Here is an 8,977-nt window from a genome sequence, read left to right as displayed (position 1 = left end):
AGTCAAGAGTTTTCAGTTAAGTCTAGAGTTTCGAGTTAAGTCAAGAGTCAAGAGTTGAGTTCATTTCTCAAAAGTTATTAGGGAACTAAGTATTCCCAAAGAAGTTTTTAAATGTTTTCACATTCAAGACGAGAGGAAACTGAGATTTCCAAAAGAGTTTTGAGCAATTGAGTACAATCTCTTTTTGATAAAATATAAGTTTTGCGAAAGAGTTTCTAAAACATGATTAGTATGACAAATCGAGTATGTCATCAATGTTTAAACAGTATGGTCTCTAGATATACCATCAACGTTTAAGCAGTATGAATATCCCGAGTCATCAATGATCATATTAAAATATGGTTTTGAGATGTTTTTTTTTAGAAAGAGTTTTCAAGAGCCTTTGGGCTAAGTTTTGAGTAATTATCTCAACTAAAGAAAGATGTTTTAAAACACTAATGAGCTAAAGTATTTTTGGGAGTAGCCTTGAGCGCCGAATTGGGGACACGAGTTCATATTAACTCAACTCTCCATAAGAACCATGTAGCCAAACATGGGATCTGACGGGTCATACTTTTTAGATGATCACGTAAAGTTAAGCTAGTGGATCCACTAAGTTAAAGTTAAAGTAAGGTCCTATATCACGGCAAGGTATAGGATGGTCCTCGGGCAACGTGAGGTAAAACGTTGTATCACTACTTAAGCATGTAGTGGTGGCTATCGGTTAGAGAAACTCCCACAGGAAAATTGCATGGTTCCTCGAGGGGTTCTGCTTACTATGGATGGGGGTATGGGACTTCATTCATGCATTGCACAAGTAGACTTTGAGAGGAAGCATGCTATTTTATGATATTATAAATATGATTTTGTCGTCATGTTTTAATAGTTTTACAAGCTTTATATATTGCATGTGTCTTATTGCTTTATATATTGAGTTCAGTTATTCATGAGTTGAACATAGCCAAGGTAAGTTCTCTTTTGTATTCCTTTCAAGCTTAAGTTGTGGTTTAGCTTTCCAGCTCGCATACTCGTACATTCAATGTACTGATGCCAGTTGGCCTGCATCTTATGATGATGCAGACACAAGTACCCCGGATCAGCATCCTGCACGCCGTTGATCCAGCTGAGCACTCCAAAGTCAGTGGTGAGCCTCCTTGTTTTTCGGAGGACTCTGTTATTTTGTGTTCTTAGTTTTGTTTTGTTAGGATGTTGCGGGGTCTGTCCCAACATCTATCTCAGTATATTAGAGGCTTCATAAATAGTCAGTCAGTTAATGTTGAGTCTCTCATCTATGTACATATGTAAATATTCTACTTTGGGACTCAAGTTGCCTTTTTGGCCAAATTTTATCGGTTAGGTTGTCTTTTAACCTTGCATTGCATGGTTTTATTCTATTGAGTTAGGTTTTCGCTGAGTTAAGAAAGCCAGGCCAAGGGTTCGCTTGGGGGCCAACAATAGTCTTCGAGTGCCGGCCACGTCCAGGGTGTAGGCTCGGGGCGTGACAAACTTGGTATCAGAGCACAGAGTTCAAGAGTCCTAGGGAGTCTATGAAGCCGTTTCTGTAGAGTCCTAGTTATTAGTATGAAGCACGCCACATCTATAATTGGGAGGCTGCAACATTTAAGAAAATTTCTCACTTCTTTCACGCTCATCTCGTGCGTTAGAGTTTATCTCTAAAAGTTTCCTTCTAATTCGCGTTTGCATGTGTTTTCAGAGGATTATGCCTCCACGAAGAGCAGTCAAAGGTCGTCCAACTATGAGGAGTATTGAAGAACAAGAGTTACGAAGTTCCCAAGAAGTGCAAACCCAAGAAGAGACCAAATATGCTGATTTTCGTGAAGCTATCCGAATGTTAAGTCAAGTTGCCACCTATCATATTGGGCAGAGAGATAATCGACAGGAAGTGGTTGATATTTCAAGGATCCGTGAACTCTTAAGGATGAACCCACCAAGCTTCACAGGTTCAAGTATTACTGAGAATCCGGAGAACTTCATTGATGAGCTTAAAAGAGTATTTGAAGTGATGCATGTTGCTGAGTCGGAGAGGGTGGAACTAGCTGCATACCAATTGAAGGGTGTTGCTAGAATTTGGTTCGACCAATGGAAACAGAATAGGGCAAATGATGCGCCAGTAGTGAGTTGGGTTGTGTTTAAGAGTGCTCTCATAGGGCGTTTCTTTCCTCATGAGTTGTGAGAGGCAAAGATAAAAAAGTTTCTCACCCTTAATCCAGAGTCTATGAGTGTTCATGAGTACAATCTGAAGTTCACACAACTTTCCCGCCATGCTCTGGAGATGGTTGCTGACATGAGGAGCAGGATGAGTTTATATGTTACTGGGTTGTCTCGTCAGTCAAGCAAGGAAGGCAAGGAAGCTATGCTGATAGGGGATATTGACCTAGCAAGATTTATGATTCATTTACAACAAGATGAGGAGGATAAGTTGAAGGATAGAGAAGAGTCTAAGGATAAGAGGGATAAGATAGTAGGGGACGAGTTCAGGCAGCAAAAGAATAATGCTAATCAGTCATCCCTCCCATAGAAACAGAAGGGACCTGCTCCACCATCTGCTAGTGCACCTGCAACTAAGAACAAAGATGGATATAATAGAGATTCCGATAGTTTCAGGGCTAGACCTGCCTATTCTCAAGGTAGTATGGTGCTACGGGGTAGTAAGGCTCCTACATGTGCTAGGTGTGGTAGAACCCACCCAGGGAAGTGTCGTCAGAGCCAGACAGGTTGCTTTAAGTGTGTACAAGAGGGACACTTCATGAAGGAGTGCCCAAAGAACAGGCAGGGTAGTGGAAATCTTGGCAATAAGGCCCAATCTTCGTCAGTTACTTCCCCAGATAGGACGACACCTAGAGGAGCTACTTCTATTATCGACGGAGGAGCAAACCGCCTCTATGCAATCAACAGTTGCCAAGAGCAAGAGGATTCGCCAGATGTTGTCACTGGTATGATTCGAGTCTTTGACTTTGTTGTTTATGCTTTGCTAGACCCCAGAGCGAGTTTATCTTTTGTAATTCCTTATGTTGCTATGAACTTTGATGTTATACCTGAGCAACCTAGTGAGCCAGTCATAGAGTGGAGTAGTAGTTCAGCAATGCCTAAGGGTCGTTTCATTTCGTACCTTAAGGCGAGAAAGTTAGTTTCGAAGGGTTGTATCTATCACTTAGTTCGAGTTCATGACTCTAGTGTTGAGATACCTCCTTTTCAGCTAGTTCCTATTGTAAGAGAGTTTCCAGAAGTTTTTTTTCTAATGATCTACCCGGAATTCCTCCTGAGAGAAATAGATTTTGGCATAGACATCATTCCAGATACTTGTCCTATCTCTTTTCTGCCATATTGAATGGCATCAGCAGAGTTGAAAGAGTTGAGAGAGTTGAAAGAGCAGTTAAAGGGATCTAGTAGATAAGGGTTTTATTTGACCAAGTTGACTTGGAAAACAGTGAAGTTTCAACGGTCTGAAGCTTGTGAGGAAAGTTTTCAGGAATGGAAGGAGAAGTTGACTACCGCCCAGTTATGGTATTTGGTTCTTGAGTACATACTGGGTATCTGAATCAAAAATGGATTTGAGAACAATAGTTGAGTTTAGGCGAATCGGGGTATAGTGTGTTGAGCTAGAGTTGGTTGTTGTAGTTTTTGCTTTGAAGATATGGCGTCATTGTTGTATGATGTTCATGTGGGTGTGTTCACTTAGAATGAGCTTAATCTCAGACAGAGATAGAGTGGTTAAAGTTACTCAAGGGTTATAACATGAGTTTTCTTTATCACCTTGGTAAGGTTAATGTTGTTACTGATTCTTTAAGCAAGTTATCTATGGGTAGCACTGCCTATATTGAAGAATGAAAGGAAAGAGAGAGTTAGCAAAAGATGTGCACAGACTGGCACGCCTGGGAGTCAGAATTATAGATTCCGCAGAAGGAGGAATATAAGTGACGAGCGGGGCTGAGTTATCATTAGTGTCAGAAGTAGAAGGTGAGAAAGACTCAGACCATATCTTGCTGGAATTACGGGCAAATTGTTCATAAGCAATAATGGCTTTTGAACAAGGAGGAGATGGTGTTTTAAGGTATCAAAGTGGATTGTGGGATTGGTTTCAAGGATAATTGAGATGATTACCTATCTTACATGGAGTTGCTTACAACAATAGTTACCATTCTAGCATCCAAATGGCTCCTTATGAAACTCTTTATGGGAGGAGATGTAGATCTCTTTTTGGATGGTTTGAAGTTAGTGAAACAGGGTTGATGGATCCAGAGTTAGTTCATCAAGCTATGGAGAAGGTGAAAGTGATTTAAGAGAGATTGAAAATGACACAGAGTCGCCAGAAATCCTACACTGATGTTAGGAGAAGGGCGTTAGAGTTTGAAATAGATGATTTGGTATATTTGAAAGTTTCACCCATGAAGGGGGTTATGAGGTTTGGTAAGAAGGGGAAACTTATTCCCCGGTATATTGGACCTTACCGCATAGCCAAGAGGATTGGCAATGTTGCTTATGAGTTGGAGTTACCGCAGGAACTAGCAGCGGTTCATCTGGTATTTCACATCTCTATGTTGAAGAAGTGCATAGGCGATCCTTCAGTGATCCTATCGACTGAAAGCATTAGGATCAAGGATGGCTTATCTTATGAGGAGATTCCTTTTCAGATTTTAGATCGCCAAGTTCGTAGGTTGAGAACGAAAGATGTAGCATCAGTCAAGGTCGTTTGGAAGATCCAATTTGTTGAGGAAGCTACTTGGGAAGCCGAAGAGGACATGAAGAAGAGATATCCATATCTCTTTGAGTCCGGAGGAAATGCAGATTAAGGTATCAATTTCCTTCTTAGTGCTCTTTTAATTATAATGAGCATGTTGTTATTGTTGTACGTGCATGGTCGCTTGTTGGGTGTTTGAGTTGATGTGACACCCTTAGCCTTGTAAGGGTAACCTCATTCGAGGACAAATGTTCCCAAGGGGGAGATATTGTAACATCCGACAATGTGAATTAATTATGAAGAGGCTTAGAATTTGAAATTTAGTCATTTTTGGAAAGAATTCAAAAATCTAGAAAATTTGGTTAAGTAGGGGAAAAAGTGAGTTTTTGGCCAACTTTGAACAGTTATAACTTCTAGCTCAGGATAAGTTAGGTGTAGTTTCAGTTATGTTTGCGAAGCCCGTGGAATGATCTTTCCAACGCCACTGAGTTTGCTCGAATCCGAGTTCGTATGTGTTGTTGAATTCTTGTGGTTGTATTGGTGGAAGATTGTGGATTGTGTTGTTGAAGTTCTTGTTGATTTGGGACATGTTTTCGTTTGTATTTTCGAGTTGAATCTATTGTATATTAAGGGTTTTAATGATCCCAAGTGTTTGGGGAAATAACCTTTGAAGTTAAGAGAGTTTAGAGTTGGTAACGTGAAGGAGAAAGTTGGGCAGTTTGCATGGAGCAAGTCTACGTAACAGACTTGCTCCCTCTGTGAACAAAATCTCCTCCGCGTCGCGGACAGGACGCGGACTCCACTGTTTTCAGAATTTAATTTCATAATTTTTCTTAAGTTTGGCTGTCCTAAATCTTTCCTAAACATCATAAGGTCTTTCCAAACATAAATCATAGTTCTTGAATCCATAATTCAATTCAAGAAAGGTAGGATCAAAGTCAAGTAAAGTTATAAGTCAAGTCTAGAAGTTAAGAAGCAAGTCTTAAAGCTTTTCAAGAGTCTTTATTGAACGTTTTAACTTCATTTTTAAGACTCAAGTTTCAGGTTGAGTAAAGGGCATAGAGTTTCAGGTTGAGTAAATAGCATAGAGTTTCAAGTTAAGTAAAAAGTATAGAGTTTCAAGTTAAGCCAAGAGTAAGAGTCAAGTGCATTTCTCAAAAGCTATTAGGGAACTAAATATTCCCAAAGAAGTTTATAAATGTTTTCACATTTAAGATGAGAGAAAACTGAGATTTTCCAAAAGAGTTTTGAGCAGTTTGAGCACTATCTCTTTTAAAGAAAAAATGAGTTTTGCTTAAGAGTTTCTAAAACATGATTAGTATGACAAATCGAGTATGTCATCAATGTTTAAACAGTATGGTCTCTAGATATACCATCAATGTTTAAGCAGTATGAATATCTCGAGTCATCAATGATCATATTAAAATATGGTTTTGAGATGTTTTTTTTTAGAAAGAGTTTTCAAGAGCCTTTGGGCTAAGTTTTGAGTAATTATCTCAACTAAAGAAAGATGTGTTTAAAATGCTAATGAGCTAAAGTATTTTTTGGAGTAGTCTTGAGCGCCAAATTGGGGACACGAGTTCATATTAACTCAACTCTCCATAAGAACCATGTAGCCAAACATGGGATTTGACGGGTCATACTTTTTAGATGATCACGTAAAGTTAAGCTAGTGGATCCACTAAGTTAAAGTTAAAGTAAGATCCTATATCACGGCAAGGTATAGGATGGTCCTCGGGCAACGTGAGGTAAAATGTTGTATCACTACTTTAGCATGTAGTGGTGGCTATCGGTTAGAGAAACTCCCACAGGAAAATTGCATAGTTCCTCGAGGGGTTCTGCTTACCATGGATGGGGGTATGAGACTTCATTCATGCATTGCACAAGTAGACTTTGAGAGGAAGCATGGTATTTTATGATATTATAAATATGATTTTGACGTCATGTTTTAATAGTTTTATAAGTTTTATATATTGCATGTGTCTTATTGCTTTATATATTGAGTTCAGTTATTCATGAGTTGAACATAGCCAAGGTAAGTTCTCTTTTGTATTCCTTTTAAGCTTAAGTTGTGGTTTAGCTTTCCAGCTCGCATACTCGTACATTCAATGTACTGATGCCAGTTGGCCTGCATCTTATGACGATGCAGACACAGGTACCCCAGATCAGGATCCTGCACGCCGTTGATCCAGCTGAGCACTCCAGAGTCAGTGGTGAGCCTTCTTGTTTTCCGGAGGACTCTGTTATTTTGTGTTCTTAGTTTTGTTTTGTTAGGATTTTGTGGGGTCTGTCCCAACATCCATCTCAGTATTTTAGAGGCTTCATAGATAGTCAGTCAATTAGTTTTGAGTCTCTCATCTATGTACATATGTAAATATTCTACTTTGGGACTCAAGTTGCCTTTTTGGCCAAATTTTATCAGTTAGGTTGTCTTATAACCTTGCATTGCATGGAGTTATTGTGTTGAGTTAGGTTTCCGTTGAGTTAAGAAAGCCAAGCCAAGGGTTCGCTTGGGGGCCAGCAATGGTCTTCGAGTGCCGGCCACGTCCAGGGTGAAGGCTCGGGGCATGACATTCTCATAACCCCATAATCGCTTTCGTATAACTTGTAACCATCTCATTGAACCTCATATGTTCTTCCAAATAAGCTTGAAAAGTTAACTCAAATTTTAGAAAGATAACCTAACCTTGCATATTCATTACAAGTTTAATGTGATTTACTTAGTTCCTAACGTGGTTCCTAGATAATTTATAAAAGAAGTATTTCAAAAACCAAGTGTTCTAATAGTTTAAAGATTTAAGTTATAGTAGAGAGTTTTGAGGACCGTGAGTTACTTTAATGATTTTTCATAATAACTTTTATGAGGAAAGAGGGCTGGTTAAAAGTAATAAAGGTCTCTCGTGATAGTTTATGTCACATCACCCAAAGAAGAATAAGAATTCATACATGCAGACATAAAATCAAGGAAACCGATAAAATGACATATAGATGTCGAATACTCTATTTATCCGAACGAGTGGAATATTAAAATAATAGAATCATGAAAATATTTAAGATGAGATCCCAATGCCTTGCACTGAAGGTCTTTCTAGCAAGAGAATAGCAAAATATCATATTCAGCGTTTTAGGAATTTCCCAGGAGTGGTGCTAAAATTAGGGACGTAGCTTAGCCTTAACATACCTTTCCGATGAACGCTCGAATGACCTTAGCTTCTTCACTAAATTTTTTCCTACGTCCTAAGCTTCGCACACACTATATATAAACAGCTAGTACGCACCTATAAACAGTTCATAATTGATCTTAAATCGGCAGATTTGCCAAATGGCCTCAACTTGACGAAATGTCCATAGAACTTCATAAAAACAATCGTAAAAGAGACCCGAGATGATTACCTTAGTTAACCAAGTGTAAACCTTGAAGAAACACCAATATCTACAAATTTATATCTTCAAAAACTAGCTCTAAACGCAGCTAATAGAAGGGGGAAATGATTGACACATGTAGAGATCACGTTTCTAGGCACGGGGGTAACTTTAATTGTAGAAATCATCAAAAACTAACATTCATCATGCAAGAACTCCATTAGAGCCATCTCTTAAGCTTACTTTTTGGTTAGGGAGTGAAAAGAAATGTTTTTGTGGCTTAAAACGTTGAGTAAGTCGACATACCACATTTTGACCCGACCCGGATTCTGCCCCGGCAGTCCATAGTAAAACCCTCATAAATTTTTACTTTGATGTCGGTTGGATATGGGGTTTTGTACATTGCAAACTAGACTCGTATGCCTTCGATTTAATGGGTGATATATGGGGTTTTGTGCATTGCAAACTAGACTCGTAGGCCTTCGATTTAATGGGTAATAGGCCTTCTAACTCTTTATATATTGGGAGAAAACATCCAAGACATTTGACCCAAAGTTAAGAGAATATTATTAGAGAAACTTCGATAACTTTTGCCGACTAAGTTTCACTAATTTTCTTGACTTCAAAATTTAACATACGACCCTTGTGCTATTGTAATACCTCATAACACACTATTCTTACCATGTTGTACACTCATAGGCTTATCCACAAGGTATGGGACAATTTAAGCCTTTCAAAAGGGCGAAGTTCTACTCGAGCCATTTCTTTATTCATGAACTTTGTTTGAGGGATCCCTTTGACCTAAAAATTTAGTTTAGTTCCTTGATATTACCACCTATTTGCAATCGTTATCTCCAATGTACGATACAAAGTCATATACACCTCATATAACCATGTCATACTACACCACATATATTATGCAAGAATAGAGAAAAA

At 38.8% G+C, this 8,977-nt stretch overlaps 1 pseudogene; it reads left to right on the top strand.

Moving 5' to 3' along the window:
• LOC125851407 (uncharacterized) overlaps positions 1-4,460 on the top strand; it is an 11,557-nt pseudogene extending 7,097 nt beyond the window's left edge.
• Positions 4,461-8,977: the final 4,517 nt, after the last annotated feature.

The sequence above is a fragment of the Solanum stenotomum genome, chromosome 1 (genome assembly GCF_019186545.1).
Source record: "Solanum stenotomum isolate F172 chromosome 1, ASM1918654v1, whole genome shotgun sequence".
Lineage (NCBI taxonomy): Eukaryota > Viridiplantae > Streptophyta > Magnoliopsida > Solanales > Solanaceae > Solanum > Solanum stenotomum.
The sequence above is the reverse complement of the archived record's forward strand: the minus strand, read 5'-3'. Positions and strand labels throughout refer to the sequence as shown.